Source organism: Ictidomys tridecemlineatus, chromosome 2 (assembly GCF_052094955.1).
Source record: "Ictidomys tridecemlineatus isolate mIctTri1 chromosome 2, mIctTri1.hap1, whole genome shotgun sequence".
NCBI classification, from domain to species: Eukaryota; Metazoa; Chordata; class Mammalia; order Rodentia; family Sciuridae; genus Ictidomys; species Ictidomys tridecemlineatus.
In genome coordinates this window covers 106089346-106108037 of record NC_135478.1, presented here as the reverse complement: position 1 = coordinate 106108037, position 18692 = coordinate 106089346, and the positions used below count along the sequence as shown (strand labels likewise).

The 18692-nt window shown below is 55.4% G+C and overlaps 1 protein-coding gene across 4 annotated transcripts in view; it reads left to right on the top strand.

Annotated features, from left to right (window-relative positions):
- Rimbp2 (RIMS binding protein 2) overlaps nucleotides 1-18692 on the top strand; it is a 199947-nt gene that overhangs the window by 72432 nt on the left and 108823 nt on the right. Inside the window, exon 2 of one of the 4 annotated variants that reach the window (XM_078039391.1) lies at nucleotides 55-229. The exons of 2 other annotated variants lie outside the window; for them this stretch is intronic. The gene's annotated coding sequence lies outside the window, so the exon portion shown is untranslated. The remainder of the gene's footprint in view (nucleotides 1-54; nucleotides 230-18692) is intronic. One more of the 4 variants, XM_078039392.1, reaches the window with a different exon arrangement.

The following is an 18692-nucleotide window of genomic DNA, read 5'->3' as shown; positions in this document are numbered from 1 at the left end:
GCAGGGCCAGCCCCAGGGCTCCCTAATCACGAGGAAACCTCCTGTGTCGGCCAGTGATCATCGGGTGGCACCTGCTCCTATGGTGCCCAGAGGACGGTTTCCTGATGCTTCTCTGACCATGTGACCTGGGCTGGCTTCCTAGGCACTCTCAATGACCTAGGCTGAGACATCAGAACAGCTGACGAAGACCTGGAACTTGCCTGGCTTTGGGAAAATAAGGGCTTCTCTGGTGAGTTTCCTCAGACACTAACAAAGTCCCCAAACTGGGTGGCTTAACCAGCAGACATTTATGGCCTCACAGCCCTGGAGCCTGGAGGCCTGAGGCGGGGTTGAGGGATAGTCACTGTGCTGCTCTCCCAGCCGCTGGCTCATGATGGCCTTCTTTGGGTCCCTTGGCTTCACCCCATCTCTGCCCTGTCTCCACATGTGTTTCTCTGGGTTAAATCCACCATTTACAGGCACCTGCCATATGGGGGCCCTTGGCCCCCTCCTAACTTAACTAGCTCTATCTGGAAGGGGTCTCGGTGGCGGAGGCTGCTGCACATGGAGGCTCTCAGCTGAGCTGAGGACTCGTGTGTGAGCCTGGGGCCAGGGCACAGCTCCACCCAGGAATCCTGGCTCTGGGAAGGTTTAACATGGGCTCCTGGGAGCCAGGTGGGGACTCGTGATAAACCACCGTGGCAGAGTCCAAAGGGTGACTCTCACCAGTCAAGCTGCTGTCGGAAGTGGGCTTATGTTTGTTTGGCCAAGTGTAATTTATGAGTTGCTCTCATAATTCTCTCATGAGGGCCATGGAAAGAGCAGGCAGGTGGTGGAGGGACTTGTAGCTGCCATGTGCTGGGGCAGGGCAGCACCCCAGGTCCGCAACCAGAGCTGGGTTTTCAGAGGCAGAGCAGGTCTGCCCCACAGCAGTCTCAGCAGTGCATGGAGGGAAGTTCGGTTGCCTCGCTGTGTTGGGAGGCTGCTGGTTCGCAGGGTGGAAGCCAGAGGCCCCGCTCCTTGCCCTGCCATGCCCAGGACAGCCACAGCAAAGCCTTGTCCAGGCAGAATGTCACAGTGCTGAGCTTGAGGGATCCTGATCACATTCTCCCCCTTCCCCCAATTATACCTGCAATGAGCTCAAACTGGGCAAAGCTGAGGAGCAGGTCTGGTAGGAATAGCAGCCCAGAGTCCAGAGCACAGGCGTCAGCTGGAAGAGCAGGGAGCAGAGAAATCTACTGCCACAGGACCCTGCCCGAGGACAGCCTCTGGCTCAAGGTGCAAGGGAAGACTGGACCTGAGCCTCTTGGGCCTCAGGCTCCCCCTCTGTAGACTGGATAAAAGCAGCAGTGGGAACTCAGTGAACAGTCCCGGGAGCCAGGTGTCACATCCCTGGGCAGCTGGATGATGAGAGGCCTCCAGGGGGCTAACTTGCTCAAGGCCCTCTGCTGCCCATGGTGGGTTGGGGTCACCCTGGTCATCTCCAGGTGGTGTGGCCTCCAAGCCAGCTAACATCCAAGCCAGTGACCTTTGTCACTGCACCCGTGGCCTTGGGAGTGGCAAGGATGAAAGCTCTCAGGTAAGCTGGGGGCCACTTGACCATTTCAGCTCCATGGCTGAGCCAGCAGGTTACTTGAGAGATATACACTGTTAACGTCATCTCAGCCTAGCAGAGGGTGCCCGGAAGCTGGTTAGAAATACAGGCTCTGGCTTTTCCCTGGGCCTGTGAGTGGGCATCTTCTGCCCTCCTGGCCTTTGACATTTTAGGAGCACCACTCACAGCCAGCCTTTGGAAAGGTGCACCTGCCCTTTGGTCACCTTGTTCTGGTCCCCACTGAGTTGCCATGGCTCATTCTCACTCGGGTCCTCAGGGTGGACGCTGAGCAGTGTCCTGTGCTTGTGCACCCAGCCCTGGCTCGCATCAAAGGCACGGGAGTTGGCTTCTGTCTGTCACGGTCATTGCCAGGAGGGACAGCTCAGGAGCAGGGAGCAGGGCCCCACCCCGGCAGCTTATATGCAGAGGGAGGTGTGTTTGTGGATGATCACAAAATATTGTGATCCCATATGTCCAACCCGTCACACCCGTGCAGTAACTGCATTCAGGTTCATCTGTGATGCAGGTCATACTGAGCCATCCGTGAGCTATTCTGTAAGGCCGCGAGGAGGGCCTGGCCTGGCCTGTCAACTGATGTGGGGCCAAGAGGAGCCCAGGTAGACCCGACAGCCATTGTGCCCTTGTTACTGTTCTTTTGTTCCCACCCTGGTGAACTGACCTGTCGCCATGTCACAAGAACAGCAGGAATGTGGCTGCTATCCAGTCACTGGACACCTGTCTGTGCCAGGCACTCCGGGGACTTCCACCTGATGAAGCTGGTGCAAGCCACCCTTGCTTTGCCATGGGGAAATTGAGTCGCTGGAGGACAAACAACTTGCTGAAAGTCAGCTTGAGATCAGAGGCAGGAGCCAGGGGGAGGCAGTTTGGCTGAGTCTTGTGACCCTGGTGAAGGCAGGGTTCTGGGAAAGGTGGCAGTATTGTCCACAGACAAGTCCAGGGGAGGGGTGGGGCTTAAATAATTCAGTCTCCCAAGACAGCTGTATTTATTGCCTGGTGCCATGTAATAAATTACCCTCAAGCCCGTGACTTCAAAGTGGCCAGGGGTCAGGTGCAGCTCAGCTGGGTTGGCAGCTGGGTCTGCTGTGAGTCTGCAGGGGGGATTGATCACTGGCAGAGCACATACCAGGCGTCAACTGGGCCTGAGGGGCTCTGCTCCAAGGCTCACTCTGGGGTGAGTCATGAGTTCTATGGGATGTGCTCTGCTTCCAGGGTCACTGTGTTCCATAGCCAGGCTGGTGGCATGTGTCTGAGTCGCGGGGGCTGCTGTGGCCCAGGACCATTGGCCTCACTCACACAGCCATTCACCCTCACGGCCCTGGAGCCTGGAAGGTCCTTCTCAAGTTGTGGGCAGGGGTCCTGCCAAGGCTCCAGGGAGAACCTCTCTGGGCCTCCCTGTGGCGCCTGGTGGCTGCTGGCCACCTCCAGGATTTCTTGGTTTGTACAAGTGTCACTTGGATCTCTGCCCCCATCTTACATGACCCTCTCCCTGTTGTGTGTCTGCATCCAAATGTCCAGTGTTTTAGGAATGCCAGGTACATTGGACTAGGGCCACCCTATTCCAGGGTGACCTTGTCTTAACACTTGTGATGACTCTGTTTCCAAACAAGGTTACCTTCTGAAGGACAGAAGATCAGGATACCAGGTATGAATTTGGAGGGGAACACATTCAGCAGGATGTGACACCTTGTGCCAATAAGGTGGTGGGGCTGGTCTCTAGGTCTCTGGCCAGGATCCGCCTGCTGGCCCTGTATGTGGCCTTGTGTTTCCATCTACTCTCCCCCCACCCCTGGCTGCTCCAGCTCCTCTCACCTCTCCTAACCCCCATGGCTCTGCCTTCTAGCTGGTCTTGGCCAGGGGGTGTACTTTCTGGGGTCTAGGGAGGACCCAGGCCTTGACTCCCTGGGTGGGCACTTCACAGGCTGCACCCTACACTCCCACTGCAGCAGAGCTTGGCTCTGCCCATGTCCTGGGGTCTAGGGTGGCCCTTGCACCCACTCCCGCTGGGGCTTAAGCCCCACCCACACCCTCCAGAATTGTCCCCTCCTTAATGCTTCAGAATCCCAGCTGGAGTGCCACCTGTGCCTAGAGAGCAGCCTCATGGATCATTTCATGCTGAGACAGAAATCACGCCAACAGTCAGGACGGACGCAGGTCCCTGGCCTCATGGAGACCACCCGATTCACGTGTGCATGCCACACGCAGAAACAGCCTCTGTCACGTTGCCCCTTGTCTTGGCTGTTAACGAGGATCTGGCAGCTCTTGTCACCAGGGCAGGCCTGCAGTGATGTGATTAAAAGGGAAAGAAAAAAAATCCCCTGCGTTTATAAAATAGAACCTCCAGAAGCCGAGAGCGCAGATGGCGGGTGTGACCCCCAGTCAGAGTCTAGCACAGCTCGAGGGTCCCCTTCTCTCCTCTCCTCCTTCCAGAGGTACAGGGGCAGAGAGGCGCACCTGGGCCTGCATTGCCATGACAACATGGAGCCCCCCCCACCCCCCACCCTCCGCCAGGCGCTGCTTCCCCTTTGTTTGCCCGGCTCATGGAAGAGGAGTTCTGGGAGCTGCCTGCTCAGTGGCCTCTCATGATCATCGCTCAGAAAAGAACCAGAGGATCGTGACGTTTTGCAGACATGCAGCATGATTCTCAAGGTCTCCGGCAACCTCCCTCCTCTGGTTTCTGGGGCTGGCTTTGCATGAGGTGCTCATACAGAAAGCTTTCCAAGGTCATGGTCATCGGAAGCATGAGGCCGCCTGGGAGTCTGAGGGCCATGCCTGAGCGTCTGCTTGCCCCTCGTGGAGCAGGGTCTTGGCTCTAGACTTTCAAGGCTCCTTTCTTCTGAGAACAGACATAGGCACACTTTTGTTGGGCTTGTGTTTTCTCTGCAGGATGCCCATGGCGGGCCTCACAGGACAGCAGAACCTGTGCCCAGGCTGGTTGTGGCCCTTGAGTTTGTCACTGGAGCAATCCTTGGAGGCTCATGGATAAATACCAGAGGCCACTTGAGCAGGATGGTGAGCGGCCTGCCACGTGAGACCCCTGCACTGGCCTCGTTGCTTCCCCCATCCCCGAAGCTTCCCTGGGCTTCTGGGCAGTGCTCTCCTCCCTCCTGTGCCTTGTGCTGAGCCTGGGTAGCCAGGAGCAGCCCTCTGACTCACCTCATGGAGCAGACACAGGCTGGGGTGGTGTAGAGTGGGGTTACGTTCCCAAGCTCTGTGGTCTGAGCAGCCGGTGCAAACCCCAGCTCTGCCATTGCTTCCCTGTGATTTTGGCAAGTCGTTCATCTTGCTCTGTCTCAGTTTCTCTCTCCAAAATGTGTGCAATGAGGCCACCTGCCTCCCTGAGTCCTGATCAGTTTGCATAAACCAGCATTCATGAAGTGTTGAGACCGGCACTGGAAAGGGATTTGAAAATACAGATTTCAGAAATGCTGTCCAACCTTGTCTGACTTCAGGGTCAGCTTCTCCTGGGTCCAGTCTAAGATCTTAGAACTAATGACTGTCATGTGGGGGACAGTAAATTGTGGCCCTATTCCTATCCTTCCTCCGCCTGGCCTGGTGGGTCACAGGAGAGTCACTGAGGATGCTTGGGTAAGGGTCAGAATGTTCTTAACATCTAGCATCTTCCTGGGTACATGCTATGAGCTAGCCACTATAGAAAGCATTTGACCTGCATTGTGTAATTCTGGCCCAAGCAAGGCCCTGCGAGGTAAGACGTGGGGAGACCACAGGTCACAGGGGCCGTGACTCATGCAGAGCTCCTGGCTGGCAGGTGTATCGGGGCTTTCAGGTCAGGATCCTGCTGCTCTCTGTGGCCTGCTCTCTGTTGCATGAGCACTTGCTCTCTGTCTTCAACCCACTGGCTTCCAGGCTGCCACCTGCCCACACCCCTGGCTCCGAGCACTGTTGGCTGGACAGATCTCAGCCATTCCCTTCTCCCTGGGAGTTTTCACTGTGACCACAGCCTGGAGTCTTCAGTTCCCACACTCTCCCAGTGCTCCCTATCCTATCTGTGGCCACGTGAGGACAATGGTCTCCTAATGGCTCCTCCATCTTACGTAGGGTCCGCACGAGGCAGCCTTGAGTTCAAGGGGAATTGCCACTTAGTGGCTACACAAACTTGGCCAGGTCAGTTCACACCTGTTGTGCAAGTTCTGCAGGTTGAGGTTGGGAAGCGAGTAGTGCCTGTCCTAGAGCAGGGTCATGAATGAGTGGGACAAAGGCGGGGCCAGTGGCTCGGTGGGGCAGCTGGCACTGGGTGGCACTCGGTGCGAGTTACTTCATGGGGCAGCTAGCGAGATTTCCATCGGGGCCTCCTTGGTGTGCAGCTAGGCTGACATGTGGCCCTTCCTCTGCCCGTGTGTCTTTCTGAATCTGAGATGATCTGTACCCCGTAGTCTGAGATAACCTTGCAACCTTGTAGCAAAACAGAGTGGCCCTGGTGCTCACGGTCAGCACCTTGGACAGTGCCCAGGGCTGGACAGCCAGGAGTCCACAGCTTCCCTTGGCCAGCTTCAGTGACTGATGTGGACAGACTAACTAATGTGCCAATATCAGGTATCAGCAAGAAAAAGGAGCATTTCTCTTTTTGGGTACAAAGCTTTGAACCCAGGGGTGCTTAACCACTGAGACCCAGCCCAAGCCCTTTTTTATTTTGTATTTTGGTACAGGGTCTCACTGAGTTGCTGAGGCTGGCTTTGAACTCGCAAACCTCCTGCCTCAGTGGCTGGGATTCCAGGTGTGGCCACCAGGGCTCTTGTGTCCCCGCACTTTCGGTGACCGCTGTGGAGAACGCTGTCCTAGTTGCTTTTCCCGCAGTCTCTGCCTCAGCAATATTCGCCATGTGCCTCAGGCAATCTGACCTGCTGCAGTTGAGTCACAGTCTTGGAGACACATCAGTGAACGGATTTCTTTTGAATTTTTTCACTTTTCAAGTCACTTGGAAAGAAGAGAGAATTTGTGTTGAAGGTAGCTTGACTTAGGCGGTCACCACATGACAGGGATCTGACTTCTCCCTGGAGTGCTATGTGTGCTGCCCCCTCCTGACTGACAGCCTTCCCTGGGGAAGGGGCCCTGGCAAGTCCTCCCCTGACACAGCAGGGACCCAGATTCTTGCCCTTGTGAGCTGCTCTCTTCCTGATTTCATGTCACCACCCAGTCTTTGCCTCATGCTGGTGGACACACCTTACAGGGGTTGGAGCAATTAGGAGCACAAGCTGCCGTCACTAGTCTCACCCGAGCCTTGGAAACCACAGCCACTGCAGGATCAGTGCCCCAGTGGGCAGTCTTGTCTCTAAACATTTCCTGTTTAAGCACACTGGGAATTGAACCCATGTGCTTAAACACCAAGCCAGATCCCCAGCCCTTTTTAATTTTTTTTTTTTATTTGGAGACTCTATCTCACTACATTGCTCAGGGCCTTGCTAAGTGGCAGAGGCTAGCTCTGTAAGTGTAATCCTCCTGCTTCAGCCTCCTGAGCTGCTGGGATTACAGGCGTGCACCACCGTGCCTGGGAGAAACTCTTCATTCAAGCTCATGGTTTGATTTGCTGCTATCATTAAGCGAGACTCAGGCCACTGGTGCTTTGGGGATTTAATGTTGCAACTGAATCCTGTAGGACAGCTGGCAGGTCACACTGGAAAAGGATGCCCTGTGTATGGGAACCCCCTTGAAGGCTACTGAGGTCCTTGAAGTCTGGGGGGCACCCACTGGAGTGCTGGCTGCGTGAGTCTGTCCAGCTCCTCTGGCCCAGCCCAGTCCCCTTACTCCCTGCCTGCATTTTCTTCTACCAAGAATGCATGCTTCTGCTAAGTTGGACCCGGCCGATCTCCAGGCACGTTGCTACCCCTAAAATTCACCGTCAGACCAGCAGCCTCTCTAAAGCCAGGAGGGAGCAGGAATGGCTGAGAAGCATAGGGAAGAGGCGAGGAAGACCAAAATTATCATCATCTGCGTTCTGTCAGTTCTTAAAATTACAAACCATGAGGGATTTATATTTACTTTCAAAATTAGTTCTTTATTTTCAATTAACACTTAGTAATTATGCAGAAAATTGTATTTTTTTTCCTGTTTTCTGGGGATCAAACCCAGGGCCAAGCTACACCTGCAGCCTCAACTTGTTTACTTTTTAAGTTAACATTTCTTTTTACATGATTTCGGAGTGCCTATGGCCATGTGCGTGCAGACATAGCAGGCAGGTGTGTGAGAAATCTCTTGTGGATCAAGTCAAGGGACCCTCCTGGGGGGTCGGGGCCATGAACAGGCTGAATCCTCCCCCTGCAGCCTATGGCCCCTTGCTGTGAGTCCTGCTGCTGTGAGCCCTCAGGAGTTGGATGGAGGAGCAGTTTTGTTCATCCATGTCTGTCACCTGATCAGTGAGAATGGACTTAGGGCTCTTGTATGTCAGGTACCATGGGCTCTGGAGCAAATGCCGTCTCCTGGGAGTCTGCAAGGCCACCGCATCCCAGCTGTGCCCCGTGCTCCCCCCACCCCAGTGAGCACACTGTGTACACCCCTGTTCAGCCACACTATGACCGCTCGTGCCCAGGCCTGTCATGAATATCGTGCCTAGCTTTCTGGTACTCAGGGTCTCTGCTTCTCCTAACTCTGAACACAGACGTACCTTCCATGTCTGTTAGGGTCTCTCTCCCCTGGCCTTGGGAAAGCGAGGGAACCTGGCTTGCTGGCTAATGGGCAGAGACAGCTGCTGCCCCCACAGCCATTTTCTAGTTGAATTTTTAAAAATGTTTTTACTTTGAAGTAAGTTCAGACTCTCGCGGGGGTTACTGAGTCAGTCCAGAGTCCTACACGTGTCCTTTTGCCTAGCTTACCCCAGGAGTGACGTTGTGAACCCAGCAGTGATAGGATCTGGGACCTGGGCACGGGTCCAGCACAGTGGATTGAGGCACAGACCTTACCCAGGGCTGTTGGCATGCTATTTTCTTTGCCGTGAGCACCCTCACTGTACTCAGACAGAATGTTCCGGGCTGTTTTTATTTTGCAGAAGGAAGCCTTTGAACACCATCACTTTCTTCTCTGTGCAGCTTGCAATCTGATGTTTTCTGAGGAGTGTGCTGTTGTGCTGGTCCAAGGCGGGTGCCTGCACATCCTCAGTGAGGTGACGAGCTGCTAGGGTGGCAGGTGTCCCCAGGATGGCTCTCTCCTTTAGCCCAGATGTAAATCATAGTCGTGAGCTGTTTTAAGGAGCTCTTGAGTTTCACCAACCGAGTGCTCTGTCTGGTCCCATGGTGGCCGCATGTCACACAGACCAGCCAGCCGGAGTCCTCGCCTGCACATAGACCCGTCATCACACCTTCCCTGGATGGGCCTCGGTGCTGGCCTAGTGCAAGGAGATAGTGCAACTATCTCCTTGGGCTTTGAGGGGCCCTTGTTCAGCTTCCCAGGGCTTGGTGACAGAACCACAGGCCTGTGTGTGAGCAGCCTGTACTCCCTGGTGGAGGCCATGTTGTCAGACACCCTGTTGGCACTGCCCAGGCCTCGCCTAGGATGTCCACCTCAGGGTGGATGAAGTCCTGAGCACAGATGGGGAGGTTTCCCTGGAGGCACTTTTGGGGACTCACTGGCACCAAGTCATGTCAGCAGACGTCCTTTGGAAGCCCTCTCACTGGGCATCTGCCAGTCAGGAGCAGGTGTTGCAAGCCAGACCCACCTTTAGAGCAGGGACCCAAGGATGGGGAGGAGGGGACCGGAGGGCTGGGCCATTGTGTTGAGGGAAAGAGCTCCGCAGGCCGACAGGCTGGGCAGGTAGAAGCTGGCGCTTCAGCTCTGGAACAGCGGTGATGGGCCTTGGTTGGCACATGGAGATCAGCTGCTGTATTGTACCTGCAGGGGTAGAGGCCTTCCCAGAAACAATGGGCATGGGAAGCAGGAGCTTGTGGGGGTTAGGGCGTTTCCACCCCCTGAGCTTCGTCTTCTTCAGAAGCACAGTCTGAATTCCCTGGCACCCACGGAGCCGGCCGTGGATCTCTCTCCTTCTCTACTTCTGTCCATGTTCTGCATGAGAGCAGATGTCAATCTTTGATGGCTCAGGATAGTGGCTGGTTACTGCAGGTGACCAGAGCAAGTCACTCTGTGGAAGATGGCTACTGCTCTGTGGTTGTCCTTAGCCACAGGGAAAGCTCTGCCTCCCCTGGGCAGAGCAGGAGAATATTGGGAGGAGGCAGGAGAGAGGAGCAGGCCATCCTGGGCAGGACCTCCTGGTCAGGAACCTGAGCAGGTCCTTCTGAAGTGTGATGTGGCCTGTCCTCACGGAGAAGGAAGGCTGGAGTGTTGGAGGGCACAGGTGGCCGAGGTGGTTCTCCGTGACCCTGCTGTTTTTCAGGGTCCCCGGCACCAGGGCAGGCTGCTGGTGGGCACTTCAAGGTCACGGTGTGAGCCATGTACACTACAGGCACTTCATCCTTAGATCGCCGTGGCCTGGTCTCTGACCTGCAGGAGGCATCGTGTCTGGATCCACCGTAGACGAAGCTCTCTCTTCTGAACCTGGCACTGATTTGTTGTTCTCATGATGTGGCAGGATTCATGGGGCTTCCTCATGCACCTCCTAGGGCATCCTGAGGCCTGGGGATGGGGCAGGTCCTTGTGGTGCACCTCGCACTCTGTCTCTGGAGGGGAGGTCCCCTCTGCAAGCTCCCTCCTCCTCCGTTCGTGCGGGGTTTGCCTTGCAGCAATGTGGCTGATGCAGGCCAGACTCCTTTCTGAGCTGGAATGGCAATTCTAGTCCCTTTTTCCTTAACAAGTAATTCAAACTTTAAAAAATACATGTTTCTTACAACAGGAGAAGACGGTGCCCAAGAGGAGAAGTGGCCATGTCTTGGGGCACATGTTCTGGGGAGCATGTGAGATTCTCCAGCCTTCCCAGCACTGTGGTCAGGGTCTGCCTGTATGCCTGGCAGTTTAGGGTGGCTGCGCAGGCTGGGCAAGGCTGACCGAGCCCCTTTCTTGAAGCACGCTTGTGGGAGTGTGGGTGGAGTTGTCTTCCTGGAAGGCCATCTGCCCCCACAGCCCCACACAGAGCAGAGAAGAGCAGGGTGACCGGGCCCAGGAGAGGGTGGGGACATATGTGCGTACAGCCTCACCCACACCAAACCCCATGGGACAGGGAGGGCCGGCTGCAGTTACACAGGGAGAAGCTTAACACCACCCATCTGACTATGGCACGGGTTTGTGATGGAGCGTGTCCAGTTACCAGCTCACCAGCTCCACCTGAGGCTGGCACAGAGGGTTCATGAAGAGCAAGGGAGGTATGGGCCACTCCTTTCTGTTTTTTTGATCATCCTCATAAATCACCTTTGTTCCTACTTAGAACACAAAGGCTGTTTCCCTCCAGTTTACCAATTAAAAAGTATCCGTTGGGAATCCTGGTGGGTGAAGTTCACTGTGCCTGTGGTTGGTGGCTTGGTCACGTTGGGTCACATTCTGGAGTCCAGGGAGGCCACTGAATGCCTGTGTCCTGCTGGGTGACCGTGTCCAGCATCCTCCTGCCCTGGTGGTGTTATTGGAATATCATTGTTATGCGGCGTGAATCATTTTGGTAAGGATTGTTCCTTTAATTCTTCTTGCAACGCTAGAGTTCAGGAATTCTCCCTCGCTCACCACCCTCTGTCCAAATTCCATTTGCTGCTTTTTTTTTTTTTTTGTGCAAGAGGATCATGTGTTTTTCTAAACAGAAATTCACCCTATGTCCTCAGACCTCAGAGAATGGCCGGTGCTGGCTCAAATTCGAGTAGGATTTTGACTGGAGACGTGTCTCCTGTCTCTTGTGGCCAAAGAACATGGCTCAGGAAAGCTCAGGAGGAGCCCTGAAGCTCTTAAGGCCTTCCTAGATGTCAACTCGAGCTCCGAGTCCCAGCAAATGCACCCCATCAGAGGGGAGGTCTCAGACTGCTGCTGGTGTCCAGGCAGGTAGCGGCTTTCCCACCTGCCATCCACAGTGGGGCGGCCTGGGCTCCCTTGTGAAGCCTGTGGGGTTTGCAGGTCATGTGCCCCCTTCCCTTTCTGGTCCCTCTGTGCTACCTGCTGTCCTCCTGGCCCACAGTGCTGCTGTCATGCTTGTCTGCCTGTGGCTTCTCTAAGTCCCCAGCACTTGCTCTCCATGGGGTCTGTTCTCCTGCCCCCCAGGGAGAGCCACAGCCTCCTGACTGGACTCAGGCCTCTGCTCTGCGGCCACTTGGACAGTGCCCCCCTCCCTCTATGCTGCTCTGCCTGGTGCCTGCTCCCTGGCCCACCTTCTGCCCAGGATGCAGTTCCAGGGGGCAGGGCTATGCTGCCCTTGGTGCCTCTGGAGATTGTGTGCAAAAGGCCCCCGGCCAGCGCCCTCCAGTAGGATACCAGGCCCATGACAGGGCCACTTGCTTGGCCACAAGGGGACCTTTCACAGAGGCACCCTGTGCTTCATGTGGGTCCAGCCCCCGCCCGTGAGGTGCGTGAGGGCCAAGGCCTCCAAAGTGCAGCACGGAGGCTGGCTTGGCAAGTGGAGGCCTGATGTGGGGCTGGTGCCCAGCGCCGCTCAGTTGTCACTCCTGGATATTGGCCGGCCACTGCATGGTCAGCGGCCAGCTGAGATGGAAAGCCTCAGGGCATATTTCCAGTTTCCCTGGGGAAGAAGCTCAGGCCAAAGGCTTTCCTGGACATGGTGCTAGGATCAGAACAATTTGGAGGGAGGAGGCCGCCCTTGCGCAGGGGGGATGAGGTCTCGGCCGCAGCGCAGTGGTCTGGACTGTGGGATCAGACAGGTGGCCTCACCTCTCTTGGTGAAAGGGGAACTTTCTAGACTTACAGCCACGACTGAGAGGAAGCAGAGTGGGTGACAGGCAGCAGGGGAGCCACCCTGGGGTCCTGCAGGATCCTCCTGGTTCAGGACAGAGGGACAAGATGGGTCCACAGGTGGAGCCAGAGCAGCTGGAGTCCAGGGGCCAACCTGTCCTTGGTTTTAAGTGGGACAGTGAGTGGTGTGGCCCTCTGCTGCCTCCTGCCTGGGCCTGGTGGCCTCCCTCCTCTGTGGGCACCCAACACCCACTGGAAGGGCCTCTGGGACTTACCTAGGACCCAGCCCCTGTGCCATCCTCTCAGCCCTCAGTTTCAACCCTCCCTGCCCCGACCCCACTCACCCCACCGCTTCCTCCCTTCTCTCCCAGGGCCCTGCCCAGCTGCCCCTCTGCCTGGAGGGCTTCCCACCAGGGGCCCTGCCCAGCTGTGCCTTCTGCCTGGAGGGCACCCCACCAGGGGCCCCGCGGCTCTGCTCAGGGGACGCCCTCCTGGAAACAGTGCTTTCTGTAAGACTCTGCTTTTGTTTCCTTCTTTATTTCCTGATAACAGTCACTGATACTGGAATATAGATCAAATGTGTGTGCTTTCATAAGATGTGTGCGTGCATATGCTGTGCTGGGACATAAGACAAATAATGCACAAATTGTATGTGGACATATGCACAAAATCATATGCCAATACCATGTACGTGTGTGTGTGTGTGTATGTGTGTGTGTGTGTGTGTGTGTGTGTGTGTGTGTGTATATATATATATATATATATATACACCTCTATCTATCTATCTCTCTCTCTATGTATGTATATATATATTTTTTTCCCAAAAAGCTCTATAATGATAGGGATTTTGGTAAATAGATGCACATGTTTTTTTATAAAAATAAAAATTCAACAAATCTACAAACCAGAGGCAAAGTCACAGAGGCTGCTGGCCAAAGTGCTACAGGCAGCAGGCAGTGGACATATCCTGGGGTCTCCCCTCCCTCCATGGGCAGCCTGGGCACCCTCCCCACTGCCCCACCTGGCTGCACAGAGAAGCCCATGCCACCCCAGGGAGGTGATGCTAGAGGACTGGAGGCCAGCCTCTGTCACTGCCCGTGCCCCTGGGGCTGGCGAGGAGGGTGGTATGGAACCGTCGGAGGCAGCTTAGGTTCTTCTGCAGCGGATCTGTGAGCTCACCACCTCATTGGTGTGAATGCTCTGAGATCCACTTTACCCCTTTAGAAATCATGCTTCTCCTCAGAGCTTAGGTGCACTGCACAGCAGAAGTGCACGCAGTGTGGCACGCAGTGTGGCTGCGGGGCTGCTTTCACAACTGTGCTCCTTACATCTTGGGCAGGCAGGGGCGGTAGGGGGCGGGAGAGGCCCACTGCTGTGGTTGGTGGTGGCTCTGATGAGTCTGCAAAACTCCTGGGCTGCAGGCTCGTCCCTGGTGGGGGAGCTGGGGGCTCTAAGAGGTGGGCCTCCTGGAGGGTGGCCAGCTCCCAGGTGCACCCTCACCAGGGGGTGATGCTAACCTCCCACAAGCTGGGCCCCTTGGCTCCCTCTCTGGCCACGATGCCCTCCGCCTTCCATGCTGTGATGTGGCCAGTGGCAGCCTCACCAGGATCCAGACAGATGGGGCCACCTGAGCTCAGGCCTTCAGATTCCAAATCTGTGACCTAAATAGACCTCTTTTCTGTAGGAAGTACCAGCATCAGGTATTTCTGCTCTAGCAACAGAAAGCAAGCATGGAAGGGACTAAATAAAGACTGGGCTCTGTGTGACCCCACTTCATCTGAATCCTCTGAGATGTAGATTCTTGAAGAAGCTCAGAAATGAGTAAGAAGAGTTAGGACCAAAGGCAAACAGAAGGATGCTCACAGCCAACGGGAGCCATATGGAAACGCAGACCCAGCATTGCCAAAATTTCTGACTTTTTTTTTCACCAGAAAGTATAAGTCTTTATTTGTGAATTAGCTTTCCTGTTTCTGAATGTTGACAATTAGTTGGGCACAGAGCTGGAGCCACAGGAATCGCGGCAGGCCAAAGCCAGCCACCCGCTGCTGATGTTCTGATGGGTCCTGCCCGTCAGTGCTGGCAGGGGCCGGGCGAGGCTATTTATGTTTCCACGTGAGAAATTCTAGACGCGCATTTTGCCTTTGTCAGCTTTTGGCATCTACTGATCCTTCGTGAACAAAAATGGAAACAGCAGGCTGTCGACAGTCCACCCAAGAGATGGCAAGAGCGAGCTGCCTATCCTCAGCCTCCTTTCAGCCCAAGGCCAGGTTGAGCAGAGGAGATGTTGAGAACGTGACCTACCTGGTCTGGGCCCAGCTGTGGAGCCCCTGAGACTTCCCCAAGCTGGCAGAGGGAAGGCTCATTCCTCTGACCCAGAGCAGGCGGACTAGCTGTGCTCTCGGGGGCTGAAGAACTATGACAGGGAAAGATCCCCTCTGCAGTGGAGGTGCCCTGGTGCCCAGCTTGGGAGGAGAAGTCTGCACGGGAGGACGGAGACTGAGTGGTGCTTTCCTTTAACCTGTGCCAGGTGCTTCATGGAGGAGGGTTATTTTGGCCTTCGATGACTCTAGAGGGTGTGGGTCATGGTGGGGACAGCAGCCCAGCTGGAGGTGGGGGCTGCAGGCCCCAGGTCCTTTGCAGAACCTTTGCTGGCCTGGTAGTGCTGCCTTCCTCCCCAGCCCAGGCTGCTGCTGCAGGACAGGTCCGTGGAAGGAGGTTTTGCTGGGTGAGCGTTGGCAGCAGAGGCACGAGGCAAACCCTGGGCAGAGCCAAAAAATAAATGGTGGCCTCAGACTTGCTCAGAACATCTTCCACTCCAGTGTCATCGGCAGAGCTGGGCAGGTGGGATCCTCCCTGTGGCCTCTGCTGCAGGACCCTGTCCAGGAAGCCACATTGCTCTGCCATCTCCTCCCTGACCCCTGGTATTCGTGGCATCCCAGGCCTCCTGTGTCACAGCACACCCTTGAAGCAATGGGCCAGGAGTCATTTACACAAGAATGGGGTTCCTTGGACCCATTTAACCATAGCCTTGACTGAAAGCCACACTGAGGTGCCGAGTTCGAGAACTGAAGTAAGTAGCTCCAACATTTTGTGTAGAAACCACTGTGCAAAAAGGTGACAAAATGACAGTCCTATTTAAAATGCAGGCTTGAGCTGCTCACTGTGGGGTGAGCTGGGAATGCCTGGAGGCTCTGGCTGAGGGGCAAGGAGTGGGCACGGGCCTGGGAAGACTGGCGGGACAGCCCCTGAACACCACGGATGGTAGAGAGATGGATTCTCTTTAGTCGCCAACATCCTCAGAGGGGAAATTCCTCACAAAAATATCCAAAATGGAGGACTTGGTGAGGGGAACCACGTTCAGGGGCCAGGAGGCGGCAGAGCCCCCAGGTGGACCCTTCTCTTGCAGGGCCAGCGCACCACCTTTTGTGCAGTCCTGACACCACCTCACGAGACCTCAAACTCACTGCCCTGCTTGTGTGACTCCTGCTCCTGAGACCTCAGGGTTGAGACTACTGGGAAAGGGAAGCATGTGGGAGTCTCTGCAGCCTCCCCCTTGGCCTGCTGGGAGATGGCATTGGTGGGCTTTGCTGCATTCACGTCCAAGGGCCCCACTGGACCCACAAGCAGAGCTTCTCCAGGGGTGGACTGGCCATGCATTGGTGAGAGCTGGTAATGGGCTCACCCACCTTCCCTTCCAGGCCTCCCCCTTCCCGGCTGTGGCGGTCTCCTGGCACTGAGGGCTAGGGCATTGCCACATTGTTTCTGGATGGTATTCAACAGAAACACACACGTCCCCAGAGACAGATGGGCAGTGCTCCTGGGGACACTACTTTTAATGCATTCAAACCAGAACAACCCCAGGATTCAGTAAGAGTTGGTCTAAAAGGTCCTCTTGGCACATGTGGGGGTCCTAGGCTAATGGTGAGGACAAACGAAAGGCCTTTCTGTTTCATTGACAGAGTTGATGAGCAGCAATGCAAAATCTGGGGTGTGTGTGTGTGAACCTTCTGGAGGAGTCTCAACTTCGAGGAGGCAGGAGGGAGGTCTTTTGGGCAAGCAGAGGCCATGGTTACGCGGGTGTGGGTCCTTGTGATGGTTAACACTTGTGGTTTGTGTGATTTTGTGTATATTACTGTAATTTAAAAAGTTAACTTAAAAACATCTGAAAATATCCACGTGGAAGGAGGTCTGATTGGATTTCTGTGGCCCCAGATGGTCCTTGCAATAAGATAGACGTGGGTCAGGACACGTTTCCAAACCCCCAGAGGTCTCTGAGTTGGTCTGGCATAAATAAAACTCAGTTGGTAACTGATCAACCAACCCGTGGGCTGGGGACCAGGTTCAGTGTGGCAGTATTCAGAGGCACAGGTGTGCAGGGCACAGTGGTCAGTTTTGGGGAGAGTCTAGTCTTTCTAAGTGTGTGTGGGCGGCTGTGGCACTTGCAGTGGGGCTGTTTGCAGAATCCGGTCTCATTTTCTCCTGTGACTGAAGGGGCCCTGCTGGGGTTTGCAGGCAGAGGAGGACGCCCAGGCGGAGGAGAGAAGGAAGCTCAGGCGCCCTTAGAGGGCAGTGCCGTCTCGAAGCCACCCTGACAAATCACCTGCTGATAAAGCAAACACTTTCTTAAAACGGCACTTAAACATCCTCATTGCTCTGGTATTTGTGGTAGGGCCCTCAGAGGCTCGTCCTTTCCATTAGCAAAGTTATAGTTGATGGGTTGCCCTGTCCGCAGGAGCAGCAGGCAAGCCTGGAGGTGATGGGCTGTTCAGCCAGTGGGTGGAAGTCCCTTCCACGTGGTCTCTGGCTGTCCGTCTGTCTGCACATTGTTCTCTTCCTTTTCATGACTATTATTCTAAACTGCTTTACCTTGTAAGCGTCTCCATCACAGGTGCCCTGGAACTCCTCTGTAGGAGTTGGGAGTTGAATCATTAGGCGGCCCAACGCAGCAGGTGTGTGTCTGTCCCAGGGGCTGCCGCTCGTGGTCTGAGGACCAGGCTTCGTGTGGCAGTATTCAGAGGCACAGGTATGCAGGGGACAGAGGTAGTCACACTCGGTGGCCCTCACTGGGGGGGAGGTCCTCTCAGCATGGGATGCTCCTGGGAGCACCCTGATGGATGCAGGTGAGCCTCTTCCTGGGTGGCACCTGGGGCTTGCTGGGGAACTCAGATGGAGGTAGGATCCCTGTGATGCAGACCTTACCATGCACAGTGGCAGTTGGGGCCTGCATGGTGTCCTGAGGCCCCATCTAGTGCCAGCACATTCTGTCACCCACAGGGGAGCTTCATCACTCCTCCAGCCTGGTGGCCATCAAGGTGCTCTCTGTGGATCTGCCTGTCTGAATACTTGCCGTGGGTGGAATTAGCCCACACACGAGTGACCACGTCTGCTTGCGTTCCCTTGGCAGCCTGTCTCCCAGGGCACTCATGTGGCAGGGCGGCCATGATCCTTCCTCAGGCTGAATGATGCTCCACTCTGTGGTCCATCTGCTCCGAGGAGCACTCGGAGGGTTCACACACCTTGACATCTGATCAGGGCTGTGGCGGATGTGCACGGTCAGGTTTGCACACTGCTTTCACTACCGAGGGCGTGTCCCAGAGTGCATGTGGTCCTGAGGTGACTCTTCCACGCTCTGAGGTCCCTGAGCTCTTTTCCATCTTCCATCCCCACCAGCCATGCCAGAGGGTTGGGAGGGGAACCTTCTGGGCTACGCAGTGTCTCAGATGTCCTCCCTGCTGCTGTGGGGCAGCCTGTGTTCCAAAGGCACTGACCAGAGTGACCTCATGGGCTCCTATGTGTGCTTGCTCTTCACTACCAGGCCGTGTGCCCTTTGCAGGAGTGCGTGAGCTGGGGCGACAGGCACCACGGAAGCCGTACTTGAGCATGCTGCGAGTCTTCATCCCAGCCTGCTATGCGTTCCCTGTGGCAGAAAGACGGTTCTAGAGAGCACAGTGAGCTTCTCTGGAGCTGTGTGATTGGCACATGTGGTACTGAGCCGTCCAAGGGATCAGGAGTGGTGTGCACGGGGCCCATTGGGCAAGGGCTCTGTGATCAGCTTTTCTCAAAACAGGGAATTAGAGGTTTGGATCTCTCCGCCCTCCCTGTGGCTGCTGGGAGCCTATACGATGGTGATGGTGGTGGCAGCAGCCCCCTTATTTGCATAATCACATTTCACACCCAAATTGTGCTTTACAGTTTGCCAAGTGCGTTTACATGAATGATCTTACTTAAGTTGCCAGGAGTACTTGGAAGGGTGAAATGCTTTTCTCAAAATCACATTTGCTAAACGTGAAGACGAGGCCTCAAATCAAGGTCCTCTACA